The 16,141-nt window shown below is 43.9% G+C and overlaps 1 protein-coding gene and 1 long non-coding RNA gene across 8 annotated transcripts in view; one reads left to right on the top strand and one right to left on the bottom strand.

Annotated features, from left to right (window-relative positions):
• SNX10 (sorting nexin 10) overlaps positions 1–7,315 on the bottom strand; it is a 38,025-nt gene extending 30,710 nt beyond the window's left edge. Inside the window, exon 1 of one of the 6 annotated variants that reach the window (XM_080580977.1) lies at positions 7,167–7,315. The gene's annotated coding sequence lies outside the window, so the exon portion shown is untranslated. The remainder of the gene's footprint in view (positions 1–7,166) is intronic. The other 5 variants (XM_080580978.1, XM_080580979.1, XM_080580981.1 and 2 more) reach the window with 5 other exon arrangements.
• A 51-nt stretch (positions 7,316–7,366) lies between these two features.
• The window catches only part of LOC308190067, a 14,594-nt gene continuing 5,819 nt past the window's right edge, over positions 7,367–16,141 (top strand). For both annotated transcript variants that reach the window (XR_013946829.1, XR_013946830.1), the window contains exons 1-2: positions 7,367–7,504; positions 13,915–14,301. This is a non-coding gene — a long non-coding RNA (uncharacterized lncRNA). The remainder of the gene's footprint in view (positions 7,505–13,914; positions 14,302–16,141) is intronic.

Raw genomic sequence — 16,141 nt, 5'->3', positions numbered from 1 at the left:
TGCAGGGACGGTGGCTTTCAGCTTGGGGTTAAACACACATCTCAAAATCAAAAAGCAACCGAAGCAACTCAGCTACAGGAAAGGTCCAAAATGGGCAGCAGCAGCCACACATCTGCTGTAGATTGAAAACAGTAGAGGAATCCTCTTTGGATGAGCGGGTATCCATTCTAACCCATCACCACCAGCAACTGTCCTGAAAAACTGATGCAATCAGGCTGCTATGGCCAACAGCCACAGAAATAACAGCGTTCCTCAGAATTAAACTTTGCTAAAAATCCGGCATCAGATCAGGTATCAGATACACCGAAACCAGTCATCATTTTGCACATTGCCTGCAGACTCACATCTCAGATGGTTAGGGCAAGCTGGTCAGCACCCAGGGTTAGAACTATGGAAGCTCTAGTGATCCTCGGTTGGTCAAAATAATTCTGCCATGTTCAGAAACACGCTAGTGATTGTCACTGTCATCATCTAAAAATGTTGGCAAGACAGTGCTGTAAGCAGAGGCAGGGTCTTTTATGAGAGGTCAGAAGTATACTTAGAGAAAAAGAACAAATAAATAAACTCTCAGTTTCATAGTCAGTTAAATTGCTGGGATTGTAAATGCCAAAGCTGCATTTTTTCCAAGCAGACTTGTTAGTCTAATAAAAAATATTTAACCCAAAAAACTTGCCTTGGATAAGAAGTTCCCTGGCTCTGAAGAGCCTGGAGAACATGGAAGAATCAATTTTGAAATAAAACCATTGCTTTTACCCATATACTATAGTATAATATATTAACATAGTTTTTCAAATCTTGTATTTAAACTCAAATATGTAATGGCAAAAAGGAAGAAGATATCTGCCTGCTGTCTGAAATCTGAAGACTTTAGACTTTCTTAAAGATAGTCTACAGTACTGCAAATACTCCTTTCAGTTGCATTGCACTACTTACACTGTTTGGTGTACTTACTGAAGGGTAGAGTTTTACTGAAAAACTCAAAATGCTTCCTTTGAAAGCTGACCTGAACTATTAGCACCTACTTGCCAGGGTATGCATTAAATCCCCGTGATTTAACTATGAAAAACTCACTGAGAAGACCTTCTCTGGGAGACAATCTTGCATCCCTACCTCAAGACGTTAGCTCGGACTACACGCTAGGGCTAGGCGCCCTCTTCCTGGCCAGCAGGCCAAAGAGATCTTCCTTCCAAATCCACCTGTGATTACTAGTGAAACGGCAGTCAGAAGGTTAGTCAGAAGGCTTAGTTTTTGCGCAACCATTTGTGTGTCAAGCAGTTCTCCATTAAATCCCCCAAGGGGGCATTTTGGCTATAAAACCCCTGATTCTTGGATCTTACTGCCCCGAACCAGTCACAGTCTGGGAGGAGGAGGGACCGTGTAAGCCAGCCACCTGGTTGCTTTCCCCATCATCTTCATGGCAGCCCCCACAAGGGCCTTCGATCTCACCATGAATTTCCCCTCCTGGCTGCCCAGCAGCCCTGCTGATTCAGCCCCTCATAGTTACACAGCGACCAGTCCTCGCAGTGACCCACCAAATGTAAGGAAGCCGTAAATTCTCAGGCAGCAGACCGACCCGTGTCACAGCCATCAAATGCAGGCCTCAGTATTTCACGCCTGAAGACACGTGAGGGCACTTTGGGCTGTGCTCCTCCACCAGAGACAAGGCTATTACGTTTGGCTGTTCTCAGCGCGAGTATGATCGCAATGACACCGCGCACTGATGTGACTATTTATATGTGTGAATGCCCAGTATGTCACGGGTTCTGGTATTATCAAAATGCTCCACAGCACACAAGGCTCACAGCTATGTGTTTCTCAGCTGTTTCCCTTCTCCCTGTAAACAAACCCTACCACACAATTTCTAACTTTGCTTTTGAATGCCTCATGAGTAGAATTTAATTTCTTCTGGGAAGAAGCACACCGCTCCTGGGAAAACAAAGCCTTCCCCTCTAGGAAGACAGCTGGGGATCTCATCAAACAGGTACCAAAGTCATGACTAACCAAAACCCCCACGGTCCCATTATGCAATTAAAATGGCAAGGCTATTAGAGTGCCCCAAGTTATAACCCTGTGACTGACGCAGCAAGGTAGGCCAGCAGCTAGGCCCCGGGGGAAAGGAGGGGCAGGAACGTGAACTCCAAGAGCCTGCTGACAGGAAGGTCAGGGTGTGCTGCTCTTCCCCGGCTCTGCAGCAAAATGGAGGCTTTGTTACGGGAAGGAGAAAAGCACCTGTTCTGCTCTGAAGTACAGAATACCTCCGTGTGAGCGTGCCCTCCGAGACAACTCTCCGGCAGAGAAGAAAGGGAGAGCGAGGAGTAATTTTCATAAGCCACAAAACCTTTAAATACCAGGGAACAGGAATTTCTTCACACCACTCGGCACAAAAAGCCAACACTGAAAGTAAACTGCATTCTCTTTCTAAATGCAACAGTTACTGTGACAAAATCATTCTTGGTTTATTTGTACTTAAACAAATGAAACTCGTCAACCTTCACCCTGCTGAAGCACTCTGTGGCAATCCATTGTGTCAGTCACCAATACTGCTTTCACAAAGATGCTGCAGCAAAAAGAAATGCCTTTCAAAATGACCAAGCCCATCCTCTTGGGCCAGACCCACAGGGTCATGCTGAGTAAAGGTGTGTGCAAGGTTCAGGCCTACCAATGAATGTACCCTCTCCTCTGGGGCACATTCTGAGGGACACATCTGAAATAACCTGTGCTGAAGTGCCAGCAAGAAAGCAAACCCTGCCAGCCTACAGACACCTACCTGCATGACACCAATCCCAAGACAAAACCTGTTCAAAGACAGGCTTTTGGTAGAAGAGAACAAGCAAGAGCATAGGATCTACATTATTTACACAACGATCCCCCAAGCAGTGAAGAAGCACGTAGAACTGGAGGTGAGCACAGAGCCAGCAGAGAGGTTGGCAGACAGAGCACGGGCTACTGGCTTCTTTAGCACACACTCTGTGGAGAACATGACCTGCAAAGGCCAAGAGGAAATTGCTTTCTGAGACCAGAAATCCTTCTCTGGGACCAGAAACCCTTCAGGCACTTAAGGTTTCTGTGAAGACTTACCACTAATTAGACCTCAAGAAGAGAAATATCATTTTGAATTTCTGTAAGCTGAACGAGAATCACCCAAGTAACATGGTGGGGACTGCAGGACCATTTGCAATGTTTTTCTTGCATTATGTTCTCTTAAGTCTCCCAACAATCCCCCTGCCCTTCAGAAACCCAGATAAGTAGAATTCAGATACCTAACCATAAGCGTTCTGTGTCTTTGTGGATGCTCACTAGGTACTGTACTTGCTCTTCAGGTGCTGCCCAAGAAAAAGGTGGACCAGCTGCTGGTCAAGTGTCATGACACCAGCCTCATGCAGACATCTGGGTCCCACTGGACAGCCCTCGAATGGCCCCAGTCACCTGTGTCAAGGCAATGTAGTGCCATCCCTACACACTGCAGCCTCTCCCACCACGAGGCTCGCTCTCTATGCTCGGACTGTCACAGGGGGTTTTGGCTCTGAGCTCTCTCTGCAGTCCCTCCTCTTGTTCCTCCCCTCCCACTGGGGCTTGACTTCAAAAGCCCAAAGAGCTGCTGACCACGGCTGTGAAAATGTTGGAGCTTCTGCTGAGGAGCAGAGCGTGGTGACAGCCTTCTTGCTCAAGTGCTGTGACCACTCATGCAGCCACTACTGAGATGACAAGCTTTTTATTTTTGCTTCCCTGTTTCCCAATGTCTCTCTGTATGCAAATCGTGAATGTTTCATAACCATATAAATTAATCAAGGGGGTGGTGGTTTTAGTTTTTTTTTTTTTTTCCAGGCTAGGGAAAGCTCATTAAAAGCATTTCTATTCTTAAACACTGTGCAGATTTAGCAAGTAATATTACAAATACACAGGCCTGGTGCCAAATAGCATGCATCGTACTTGTACATGTTCTCTTTAACTAAGTTCTCTTTAACTAAGGTTTTGTTTGTTTGTTTTTAAGAACAAGCAAATGTAGCATGATTTGCTGCTCCACCCCAAGAGTTATTCTGCCAACGAGTCAGAAAATTCCTAGAGGACACAAAGCTGTGCTTTCCTCTTAGTATTTTTAGTAACAGAAAAACAAAACAAGTTGCTCAGTTAGTTTCTTCAGATAATAAGAAGGTACAAAATGTCTAACAAGTGGAAAAAATAATCACAATATCCTAAATTAACCAGATCCTGCATTTATCTGTTTACAAAAAACAAAAGCCTATGCCTACTACACACCACATGCATGGAAGTAAGATCCATGTGATACATTGCAGAGACATGATGCACTGCATTTGTCACCTTTCCTATCCTACCTATCAACTCCCAGGAGGCAAGGAAAGCTTCCTCCAGCAGCCCGTGCTGCTGAGCAGATGCTCACTGACTTCTTTGGGATTAACTTTAAAAACAACCAAACAAACAAAAAATATCACCACCAAAACACACACACACACACACACACACAAAAAAAAAATGCCAGAGAAGTGTTTCCTTCTTTCATACGAATAAATTATAAAACCAAATGATAAAAGCAAAGGTTTCAGTTGCTTGAAATTATGGTAATGGGGAAAAGCACTGAGCAAAAATTGACTGAAATGGGGCTGCAATTATGATTCAGCTCTTTACTGTCAGAAGTGCCCAACTTTTATACCAATGCTCTTGACAGGAACGTTTTATTACCCAGGATCAGAGGAATAGCAGAATAACAGGTGAAGCAAGCATATTTGGCATGGGCAGGTGCAGCCCTTGGGTGAGAGGGAATGCTGCTCTGTGCAGGGGGAATAAGCAACAGGGGAAAGGAGGGAAGCAGCAAGAAGTGCTGCAGGGTTGCTCAGCTAGGAACAGGATGCAGGAAACCTCCAAGCAGCACCTGCCACAACCCTCTCTGGGTAGGAAAAGCTATTTTGTACGAGCGTCACGTGAAGCAGCAGCAGCATGAGCTCTGTAAAAATGTCTAAGAACCTCACCTTTGACCTTACTGTGATCTGGTCCTCACCCACACAGTGCTACTACCTTACACCATGTCACCGGTCCCCACTGGATGGTGACAGTTCTCCAAGAGCATTCACATCACGTTTTTATCAGCTGATGATTCAGTGCTCCATCCCTTCCCGTGCCTGAGAATCACTCCGTTTGACCCAACCGCCAAGAGGCTGTTGCTCTATACTGCACATTGCTTCGGAAGGGAGACCCCAGAGCACTCGGAGCCTGCAGCTGGGCACCGCTCTGCTGGTTTCGGACCCCAGCACCGCCTGTGTGCTGCAAGTGGATGTACAGAGCTGCGTACAGGTGCTGCCTTGAGAAGAGCTGCTCTTCATTAGCTAACGTGGAAACGCACAACTGAAAACAACTTCTAAGTGTATGAAAGGTCAAAGAGAGAGGCCTTGAAGAGTAAGGGCAATGTTTACCCAGCTCTGCCTGCGAATGAGGGAAAAACAGAAACCTGAAGGGCTGCTGAGATGGGATCCAGGCAACGTTTCGTCAAACACTGTAGTGGTTCTGCTGCAGCTTTACTACTGGGCTGTTCCTGACTGACTGAAGCATGAGCACATCTTTAAAGAGAAAAATAAGAAAAATGCAGCATGCAAATCAATTACCATCTTACGGAACTGTAAGAATTATTGCGGCAGGTTCTGTCGCAAAACAGCTGATTTTAGGAAGGAGTATCTGCTAGCTGGCAAATACTGTTTTCCAGTGGTGTAGGGGCATTAATCATTAACTCCAGTAGCCCAGCAGATAACCGCAGTTAAGCCATATATACAGACATAAATGAAATAGGAACTATTACCCATGTAATTTACAATGGATTTTGACTTGTATGAACATTTGGAGGTATTTCATTAAACAAATAATTTTTTGTCTATGTTTAAAGGCTGTTGTTTTCTTTTTATTTCATAAATTCTTTGGGACCAATGACTGCCTGTTTGCCTGTGTTTGTACAGCTTCTACCACAGGGCACAAGTAAATGAATAAGGCTTCTAGGTGCTACTCTCTTCTAATTACACTATAGCATTGGAGAGATTATGTTGTTAGTGCTTTAGTAATAATATTTGCAGAACATATTTCTCCTTTTAAAAAAAGGAAGCATTTTATTTCTGCAAATAAAATTTAGAATCATAATAGCCTATAATAAAGCTCACGTATACTACAAGCCCTTAGAAGTATGTTCATACAAGTACAGTACACCGATATAAGATCTTCAAATTGAAATTCATTAAAGATAAATCCTGCTTAGACTCCGAATAAAATATCCATGATAAACAACACACTTAAGGATTTGAAACCGTAAGTATTACTCTCATCTTCTACACCTAGAAGACATCAGTATTTCAGTTTTTTTATGGGACGGCGTGTTCAGCTTGAGTCACTCAGGCTTTTCCTGCATTACTTTTGGTTTCAGTTTCCCCTCGCAGGTATAGGAAAAACATCCTCTCTACTCCATCGAGTTCCTCTCAGTCTGACACACAACTGGAAGACGCAAACCCAGGCCGCTGCTCCCCTTGTGCGATGCCCAAGCAAGCCCACACGAGCAACGCAGCGTTATGCCACGTGGGACGAGACACGGGGTGATCGGCGACGTGGCCGTGGGCCAGGCGGGGATCCCGAGCATGGGCCAGACCCTAACCCTCCGTGGTGCCACTCTGCGCTCCGTGTGCCATCAGAATTTGGCAGCATGGCCCCAGACCTGTCACACACCAGAAGTGGCACACGCCTGAGGGGGCCGTGAGGATGCTGGGCCAGGCCGGCGGGTGCAGGACAAGAAGTGAGGAGGCAGCCAACCCTTCATCCCTCCATCCCTCCATCCGCAGGTCACCATGCCCAGCAAGAAGCCAGCAGCACGAAGCCTGCTGTTGGCACCTCCTTCCTTTTACAGGTTTTATGTTGTTTTAAACCTATTGCCACCAGCTCGCTTCCGACCTTCCCCCAAATCCTCAGCGCTTTAGGCAGCACACGATTAGGCGCAAAATAAGGCCGTCTCCAGATTAACAAAAAGATAAATACGATGCATTAAAAACACAGTATTATGCATTAATACATATAAATACACTATAAATTTATATATAACACACGTAATTATGTGCATAGCGTATATATATTACACAGCGACGAGCTGCCCGGCGCTGCCCGCTGCCGGCACCGACACCCACCTCACCTCGGGGCGCGGCGAGCCCCCCGCCAGCAAGCCTCGGTAACGCACCCTGTGTCGGTCGGTCTGTCGGTCTGTCCGTCCGTCTGTCCGTCTGTCTGCCCGTGTGTCCGTGTGTCCGTCTGCTCAGCAACCGCAGCCGGAGCCGCCCCTAAGCCGGGCGGTGCCTCGCACGTCAGCGGCACCGGGAGGGCCCGCCCGGCCCCGGCCCGTGTCCCCGTCCCCGTCCCCGTCCTTGTCCCCGCCCGGCCGCCGCCGTCACCTGGGGCCCGTCCCCTCGGCAGGAGGCAGGGACGGGGACACCTGCCCCGCTGGGAGGCGAAAATGAGCGAAAAAAAGGTAAAATTGGGACTGCCGGGGAGCTCCCTGCGCAGGCGTGGAGAGGGGGTCTGCGGGAGCTGCGGCGTGGGGCTGCTGAGGGGCTCGTAAAGAAAGGTGGCTTGGGGGCCTTTTAGCTAAGGGATTAAAAGAAATAGTAATTAGGACCGATAAACCCAATAAATTACATATATATATCTTTTAGAGGAGGAATGAAATCTCTCCTGAATGTTTATTCCCTCAGAAAATCAAAATACCAGTAATTTTGGTTGGTTTTCACTTTTTTTTTTTTTTTACCCCAATCACATCTTTGAGAGCTAGATGTTATCCTTTCAAGAGTTCTTTTTTTTTTTTTTTAAATAAAGGACTGATACTGCGTGAAATATTGGAGATGGGCCAGGAAACAGCGCTGTGACTTCGTGCCCCATCTCTGCAATAGCCCATCCGTGGGTAGTGCAATCAGGCTTCTAAAAAGTAACTAAAGGTACTGCAGTCTGGCTTCTAAAAACTGCCTTAATGAGCCTAGGGAAATCGTTTCCCTGTGAGAATGTTGGTCTCTTGCTGCTAACGATAAACGTCTTTTCTTTTTTTCCCCCAGTTCCTCCACCCGCTAAGGCAGGGAAGGCCGGGGCGCCTCGTGCCCTTGGAGCTCCCAGACGTGTTTCCCGACAGGGAAGGCAGATTTGCAGGCAGCATCTTCCTTGTGAATCGGGAGTCCTGGAAAATGCTTCTGGGTGCTGGAGCATTGCTGCGCACCTCTGGCCTATGCCAATTTCCAGGGACGTCTGGGGACTTAGCATGGCTCAGGAGCCGGTCCCAACGTACAGCTTCTTTGGACCGCTGCTCTGGAGCAGAACCAAGATTACTGGAATGGACAGGGGCAGTGTCAGAGCAGCTGCCCTCCGTTACCAGAGAATAGTTCAGCTCACATACAGTTTACTGCTATAGAGGGAAGCATAAACAAAGTACAAACAGGGCCTTTGAGCCCCTGTTACATGCAGACTTAACTTGTAGTCAGGCTTCACGTGTGAGGACCCAGCTAACTGTGTTATCTCTGGGAGTTCTCTTCATTTTTTGCTGACATTTATTCAGAGTAGAGGTGTATCTATTACAGTGATTTTAATTTTGCTTTAAGTGAATGGAATTACTTGAAGCAGCAGAAGGTTGTCAGGAGGAATTCTCTGAATGAATAGGCTAGGAAGGTAAAGCTAAGGTTCTTCCTGTGTGCTGAAATCATTTTAAGAGTAATAAATAAAAGCACCTTAGGGAATATACACTAATTTGAGTGGAAGGTATTACTTTTCTGTTACAACAAGTAGTAAGAGTTTCTACTTCCAAAGTGATGAAATACTCTTTTCTTATCTATGTACTGTTAAAAAATCACCAAAGAATCTGAGCAACTTCTCTGATTTTTAAAAAGGAGAAGTGATTTGAATATATGTTTACTTCATTCCTAAATATTGAAAAACGTACGATATTGTCTTAGTCTTTTAATGTAATCTGTGGGTTGATTTTTCCCATAAGATACGAAAATATGAAGCAAGTTCTGGGATTAAAAAAAAAAGAAAAAATATTAATTTGTTTTGCAGCAGAAAAGCCCAAAATTTTCATCGGATAGGAGCCATTACGCAAAACAGTACAGAAACATGTAGAGATCAATATGAACAACAACTTACTCATAATGATGAAGTACAGAGATTTCCAGGAGTGTTAGATAAAGGTGTCTGCATCAACCTTTTCGTTCTGAAACATTTGTCACTTTTGGTTCAACAATGATGGCATTGGAAACCTCCTGTAGTCTATACAGGGCTACAAGTGGCTGCTGGCATCTGTCTATCCTTTAAAGTTATTTACAGCCAATTTTTGTGAGAGGATGGTGAGAGTTCCAAGGTCGGCCATCAGATTTTGTGGCTGTTACTTACTGCCAGACAGTGTTCTGGTTCTGAGTCCGTTTTGGTTCTGAGAAATGATTGACAAAGAAAGGCCAGATAGAAAAGACAGAAATGAAAAAGGAAGACCAAGGCTAGCTGGCAATTAAATAGCTTTCTGCAGGATTGCTAGTGTAAACTAGTTTTCAGAAGGCGAGTTCTTTTTATACTTTAACATAATAAAGATAATTATCAATGAGATTTATAAATCTCTCCGTTATTTCAGCATATGTGTGAAATAATGCCGCCTCTAAACCACACAATTTTGCCAGGAAAAAATCGCAATTACATACAGTCACATTTAGCAAACAGAAGATGTACAAGCAAGTGTTCTTAATGAAAAAGAGAAAAAATCATTATGATAGGGAACACATGTCTCTTCCAGAGTCCTGTTCAAGCTTCCAAACTGTTTGTTTATACCATTTCAGTGCTCAATTCCTTTTTAAGGCTTTGTTGTTGTTGTTGTTGTGTCCCATTTCAGTGTCATACTGCATTACCTCTTTCTATAAGGGTGTGGTGTGCAGATATTTTCCAGGAAAGAAACGAGATAGGAAAACATCAGAACTTACCAAGATGGCTGTTTGCACTGAGCAGCAGAGCTTGCATATAAAAGGACCAGCTGCTGATCACGTAGCATCCACATTTCGTGGTTCTGAAGTGGAAGATCTGTCCAAGACCTCCTTGATGAGTTTCTTCAGAGAAGTGTGTTCTTTTGTGGGGGATCTATTTATTTATTTATTTTATAGCTTAATTCACCCACTTGTCACGTACAGAAAATTTTAGTAATCTGTCATCTGCACTGAAATTTCCTATTTTATGTTCGGTTCTCTACTCATACATGGATGACTGGGGCCATATGCTCCAACTCCTTTCCATTCTTCCTCTTGCCAGCAAAACAGGCTCTCGGTTTGCATTGAGCTATGTAATGCTGTCTGGTGAGAGATCCAGAGGGACCTGTTGGATATTGCTCAGAGCATCTACGCCTGTGCTACTGCAGGGGAAACAGCTATCAATTCAACAAGCAAAATTTGGGATAATTGCATCTGCTAAATAAAATATTTACAGGAAAGAATCTATTAGTATAAAACATAGCATCCTAGGAAAACATCAGGAAAGACTGAGAAAACAGGAGGAAAAATAGGAAAAAAAAGACCAAAAGAACAGGGAAAAGAGAATAAATATTCCGAGGAAAGGGATAGAAATGAGAGGTAAGTGGAGTCTTATAAAACTGGTGTAAACAAGGGAAAGTGATGACTTAGGCTAGTTCTGTTGCCCTAACTACATTTTCTGTGAAGTTCTCATACTATTTTTGCCCCGCTGTTTTCACACCAGTGGCGTTGTGCCATGACATGATGCTCAAGAATGCGTTTCCACCAAGGTTTCTCTGACAGCTTCCCAGGGATGCAGCTCTGGTGCTGGTGTGAACGGTGGAGGCTTGCTGCTGACATTATCTAACCCGCTGATCCGAGGGGATTTCTCTGTCTACACCTACAGCTTCTTCTTGACGCTGTAATAAATCAATTCCAGTTACTGAAGCATAAGATGTTTTCTCCCTGCTTCAGACAAACAAGGGGGACTTGATTCTACATGAGCTCTTAAAATGTGCACTGAAATAAAGTACTACCCTGCTATCATGACATCAGTTCAATTTATTTCAGATTAAAACTGCTACAGCTATGGCAATCCATTGCCTCGGAAGAGCAAACCTAAGTGCATCTATGTTAGCATTTTATTTCAGTTCTGTTACACAGTTTTGAAGCAAATTGGGTTGACATCTTCTCCTCTTTGTCCCGTTGGTGGAGCATCCCCACGACACGCAGAGGAAATGTTTCACCTGAAATGTAGCAGGAAGCTGTGCTCCAGCCACAAATGGAGTGCCCTAGAAATACAAACCCGACGAAGCAAGCACAGTGTGGAGGCTGGTCTTCCGCTCAAACTAGGGTGCAGTGCAGAGCTCTTCCTGTTGTGTCATCCCGCGTGCTGACACAGGCATCGCCTAAGTCACGCAGTGATTAAAACACCAGTGCTGCTGGCCCCATGTTTATGGCCTCAGCTATTTCACTAGGCTGGGATAAAGCTCAACATCCAGAAGATGCTGCAGGACTGCTTGGATCCAGACTGCCTGGTCACATTATGAAAAAAATAATTTCAGATACAAAAGAAAACTACTGAGTTCACAAGATACCCTTCCTTGAACTAGAGTTAGAAAACAAGCACGCAGGGAGCATTGTGGACATAAAAATAAACATGTTTTTAAAACTCCTGTAATCTCCTCTTCGTAGCCAAAAAGGGGAGGTGATCGTGCAACATTAGTCTGTGGTGGGATTCTTAAACATTGTACTTAGGAAGCCCAAATAAATAATGACAGTAGCTGTGTTACTGCTTGCAGTTTTAAAAGATGCTTGGTGCTTCGGTGCTGTGGGAGGTGTAAGGGTTAAGAAAAGAATGAGAAGAAAGAAAGGAGCTCTTCCAATATTTTTGTTTGTGTTCTATGGTGGAAAACAGTTTTCCCCTCAACAATGTTGTCATTTTGTATTTGGCAAGTATTGATTTATTTTATTTTATTTTATTGTAGCTTGTTTGCAGTAAAGCATGAAATGAACACATTTGCTGGTACTTGTAATTTTTAGCCCTTTTCTAGGTGCATGTATAACAGTAAGCAGTTGAATAGATTTAAATACTCATATCCATGAGCACAGCATTCCTTCAGGCAGGTTGGACAGATGTTCTGATACCTAAAGTTGCTGGAGGAATGAAACCCGTAGCCTTGGATTCTCCTTTTATGTGAGCATAGGTCAGGGAGGAGTTTTGATGAAAACAGAACAAGCAAGTTAGTAGTACACTGGAAATTTTAATGCCATTAATGTAGTAGCTTTAAACTTGATTTTGCAAATGCAGTGCTCTCAGCAACATCTGCTAAGTTTGCAGTCTCAAAGGTGCCTGCCATAGAAAAGCAAAGTCAAGCAAAATTGGGTCAGACGGAGGGAGTGAGGAAGGGAAAGAGGGAGGGAGGGAGGGAGAGAGAGAATTATTAGCATTCACATGGAACATGAAGGACTGTTTATTTTGTTTCAATTTTTCCCCCTTAAATAATTCCAATTTTCTGTATTATATCTCATGTGAAGACAAGCTAAAATGGAAGGCCTCTGTGTTTCTAGAGTGAGGAGGAAGAAAGGTATCAAATGAGAAGAACAATTAGTAAAAACTGCACGCTATCTTTTCAACTCCAGCAGAAACCAAATGCTTTATTAAAAACTGGAAACCATCAAAAAGAGCTACAATCCATTGCCATCCTTGCTGTTGCAGAGAGTTAGCTGGCCGAACTGCAAGTCTTGCATGATTTTCTGAAGTACAAATAAGCCAGCATGAAATAAACAAGAATATTTTTAAAGGGACTTCTCCTTTAAACATTTGATAGCAGCAAAGGAATACAGACTTCCTTTTCCCTTCTTCTTTCTAACTTTGTTTCCTACAAGGTGTTTGTTGATTCCTCACTTTATTTCTGGCCAATTTTGGTTCTGTTTACTTTTGTTTTTCTAGGTCAGGTTTAACAGATTAACAGAGAATCACTATGTTTATTTGCACAGATCCACCAGGCTGACAAAATCAGCACCCAGAGCAAATGCCTGAGCAACAAAATATACAGCCTTCAAATCCTGCTTGATACTTAGGACTATTTCAGAGCAGATGATAACGGTGTAAAACAGTGGTTTGCTGGAAGAGTCTCAGGTGCTGTTTTTCCATCGGTAGTTTCTTTCTGGTTCTTTGCCGGCTTCTTCTGAAATAGACGTGTACGGTGGTTGTTCTTGAATAGGAGGATTCCAGGTAAGTGTTGTATTTTCTTATTTCCCAGTTTTCCCTCCTACTTCTGGCTCTGCGTACTAGGATGCAAGGCCCCAAGGCCGAGTCACTGACTGCCCTATTTTCCCTGCCTCAACCAGGGGCTCAGTAGTCCCTCAGCCTCCGTGGTCAGGGCAGATACAAACATCTCCTTCAGACATTTCAGGCTGAATACAATTAAATTTGTCCTCTGAAAACACCTGGGCTCCAGTGTCTGTAAAGGCAGACGAGGACAATTTCATACCTCAAGAGGGAGGCATCTGGGTCAGACTGTCTGTAAATGATAGTTTTTTCTTTTGGCTTGGCCATGAGCCGTTGGCCATGTGGTTAGCACAGAAACTGCGTGGCACATGAAAGGTATACGGACTAGGGATGTGGGCTACTCTTCACTCCCCACCATTGTTCTGATACGTTCATAAAAAGAGGTAGAATAAGAAGAAACTTGCAATTTTGCCAATCCAAGGACTCTTGGTTAACATATCCTGTATTTATATTCTTTTTTTTTTTTGATGGAAAGAAAATTCCCATGCGCCATTCATTTATTTATTCCACATCTGAAAAACCATGACAACATTATCCATCCTTTGTCAGCCTTAGAGGGAGACCTGTTTTGAGCAGATTGTATATGTGTACTTCTAAATGAGCATCTGTTTCATTTGGCAGGTTAATTTTCACCACGCTGCGGAAGCCTGTGGAACATGTCTCTCCTACCAACCTCACCCAGAGCCAGAGGAACAGAGGTGGGGCTGACCCGCTGCCATGACTCCTGCAGTGGACTTCCAGGCAGTGTCCATGCAATGACTTGCTACGGCAACTTTTTGTTGCCCACAGGCAAAAGGAGTTGAGAGTAACTAGCGAGGGGAGCCAGGGGAAGCCTGAAGGGAAGCCAATAAAAAGGCCAGGAGGAATGAGTGGTTTTGAGAGGCATTTGGGTTGATGGTTTTTATCTGAGATGAGCACAGACACTGGGGACCAAGTTCGCAGAGAATATTTTAAGAGAAGCTGTAGCAAGGTGGTTACAAATGAAGTTGGAAGATTAAGGACAGCAAGGTGGGTAATTAGGAGAAGCAGGTTTGGAAACACAAAGACCTACTGGGCCTGGCATTACTGACAGAAGGGTGGTGTTACTGGGGAAGTGACCACTTTTCATAACAGCTGAAGCATGTACACTTGTTCTAATCACACACAGAGAAGAAAGAACGTTTCCCGCTGGTACTTTGACAGCAAAGGGTCAGGACTTAAATCTGTGTCAAAGACCCAGCAGCTGAACAAGTTACCACACATCAGCTGAGTTACAATAACCGGTGTTGGTTCATTGAAATGCCATATCGTACTATCTAATTTAGCAGGAAACAAGAAAGATTTAAGTGAATGCTATCATCTTGCATTCCCTTCTTTGAGATCGTGGTCTGTGGGCAGCTTCCACAGCTCAAGGAGCAGATTCCTGCTACTTTGCAGGAATTCTCGTGCCATTATCTTCCCTTAGCCCCATCGCATGGTCTACATGGATTTATGCTATTGTACCTGTCATTCGGGGGGCTAATCTTTTACCAGAATACATACACCAGTACAGTTCCTAGTACTAATGTATTATGCTGTTTTAAAGCTATTGCAAATAAGTATAACTTACCCTTTTCCTTAGCACGGACATAAGCTTATCTAGTGCCAATTTAATGAAGTCTTTGACAAGGTGGTATTATTTTAGACATACCTGCATAGTTAGAATGGTACAACTCTCATACAGGGGTACTACTCTCATCTGTAGACAAACTCCAGCCCAGCGTTTAACATGTCAATGGCTGTCACTTTCAATTATATCAATACCTCATTGCTGCAACAAAAAAATATCTCAAGTACATATGGGTGAAGCCTACTGAGCCAGCTGATGTTAACCAGAGGAGATGGCAAGCAAAAACGTCTGGTGCTTAGAATCCCCTCTTGACTCTATTTTAGGTTTGTCTCAAGGGGTCTTGTTTAGTCTCTCAGCGGTTAGTCAAGTGTATCAGATACCTGCTGCTGCTCAGCACAGCTACATCAGGCAGGTTTCGCCCTCCTTCTTGACCGTGTACTCTGCACATTTCGGAGGAGTGCATCCATTGCCTTAAAGGCACTGCACTGAATAAATTCATTTTTTTTTTCAAATCTGTATAGAATAAGCAGTTATACTCATGTAATATTTAAACTTGTGATAAAATTTACATCATATGCACTAGTATATTTGAAATGGCGTTTTGATTGTCCCATAAACAGACAGAAAACACATTCTAGGGTGCAAGTGGTGCCGAACTGCTGTTGCTTCTTGGCAATCAGCAGACTTAACTTTGTGAACTGCATGGTTGACTTGCAGCAATATCTCAGCACCCCAAGCAGCTTCTGGCTAGCTGTTACCTCATCATGAAGCCACGCATTCAATGGGTCGATTTCCTTCACTTTGTAAATTTACGATGAAGGAGCAGTGCACTTTGTGCTACTTTGCATTGATCTATATAAGGTGGTTACTGTGAAACGATCCAGAGTGGGGAATTCAAAGCCCAGCAGGCACTGTGCACCAGTTCCTCATGTAGATGCACTTGTTTTACATGAAGAATGCTTTTGTTTGCTTTTAACATATTTCACTTCTCATGTGTCTTAAGTTAAACCACACAAATGCATACTTATTGCAAAAAAAGTGCTCCCCCAGGGAGGTGTTGCAGAATAGATCCTCTGCTGTAGCTGGTCTGAGCTATTTCCTGTGCAGGCAAGTCCTAGGGTGTACATCGTTTCTTTGTCTGCCTTAATGACTTTAATGGGAGGTTTATTCATTATATTGTGTGGCCAAACAAGCTAAGGCCAAAGACTCTGTGACAGATGTGCTCCTTAATTAGATATGCTTTCAAGTAATTGAGGGACT

Source organism: Anser brachyrhynchus (assembly GCF_964034855.1).
Source record: "Anser brachyrhynchus genome assembly, chromosome: 2".
NCBI classification, from domain to species: Eukaryota; Metazoa; Chordata; class Aves; order Anseriformes; family Anatidae; genus Anser; species Anser brachyrhynchus.
Note: the sequence above shows the minus strand (reverse complement) of the source record. Positions and strands in the feature narration are given on the sequence as shown.